This window comes from Egretta garzetta, unplaced genomic scaffold (assembly GCF_000687185.1).
Source record: "Egretta garzetta isolate BGI_Z169 unplaced genomic scaffold, ASM68718v1 scaffold204, whole genome shotgun sequence".
Classification (NCBI taxonomy): Eukaryota; Metazoa; Chordata; class Aves; order Pelecaniformes; family Ardeidae; genus Egretta; species Egretta garzetta.
In genome coordinates, this window is record NW_009259424.1 from 332,004 (window position 1) to 333,332 (window position 1,329).

The 1,329-nt window shown below is 39.7% G+C and overlaps 1 protein-coding gene across 5 annotated transcripts in view; it reads right to left on the reverse strand.

Annotated features, from left to right (window-relative positions):
* The window catches only part of LOC104124620 (core histone macro-H2A.2), a 27,770-nt gene that overhangs the window by 20,020 nt on the left and 6,421 nt on the right, over nucleotides 1-1,329 (reverse strand). The gene's annotated exons all lie outside the window — the stretch shown is intronic.

Below are 1,329 nucleotides of genomic sequence, written 5' to 3' on the forward strand. Positions count from 1 at the left end.
GAAAAGGCCTGAATCGCCACTAGAAAACACAGAGAGGTCTACCAACAAAAAGAAGGTTGAAAATCACTGTGGTAGAGGAGGGGAGCTACACGAGCTATGAATCCTCCACCTTTTCCCCCTAACTCCCTGCAGCCTCTGAAGCATCCCTGTGGATTAGCACTCCATGTTGCAGACAACTAAACAAGCTCTGCAAGTCACAGACTTCCCCGGTACAGCGCAACTGCACCAGCTCCACTGAGAGAGAGATTTCTGCAGTTACAAGACTTCATTTTTAATGTATGAAAATGGATGGTGCAAATATATATATATGTTCTTAATGAAGTGAAATATCTTCTCCAAAATCACTTAGAGAACTGATCTTTCTCTGTGATGAAACTAGCTCAATACAAGCATGTTTGTTCTTACACAGTAAAAAAATAAAATGAAATCAAATGAGCAGGAGAGATTCTCACCATCTTGGATTTTGATTCTGCTTTTCAGTGGTGTTTTGATTTATTCTAAAACCACCTCCTTTTCTGGACTTATCTCTTGATGGAGCTGGGGGTGAACGTAAATGCAAGCTTAAACATTTTGTTTACTTTTCTTCCACATAAGCAATGCTTTCTCACTCCAATTTCAGAAGTAGCCTTAGAAAAAAAAATTGGTTCTTCTGCAACTAATCAGCACAAATGTGGAAGTTTCTGTAACATACTATCAGGCATCATCAGCAATTTAATTTATTAATAGTGAAATTATCACTATTTCAGATTTTCTCCACGCCTTCGAAAGGAAACAGTACTTTTATTGTCTGGTAGCGAGAACAGGCTTTCACGTGTAAAAAAAAAAAAGACAGTAATGCTTGCATAAAGACTGACATGCTGTTACATGGACAGCCAGGCTCCATGCAAGCTTCTTCCACACCGCTTTCGCAATAAACTCTGTTCCTGAAACACACCCACTCCACCCAGCCCTGTGACTCCTCACAGATTCTCTAATGCACCTCAGTCTTAATCTGTAACATCTAAGTAACCTGAACCAGAATCCTCTCTCCCTTAGGCATTGTAACAATTTGCTAAGGTGCTATTTTCCATAATTAAATAAGAAACCGAGCAGATCTGATCTGAGGACAGTCTGAAATACTGCAATATGTTGCAGTATATTGCAGTGTATTGTATCACCGTGTGGCACCTGCCCTTTCCTCTGAGGTCAGTGTCAGAAAGGAAGGGAAAAGAAAACTCTGGGTATGTGGGAAGATTTAAACCCTGACACAGTTTCCTTATGTATTTTAGGCAAGCCAAAAGGATTTTTAAAATACAAATGAACAACCTCCGTATTTCATAACACTTTGAC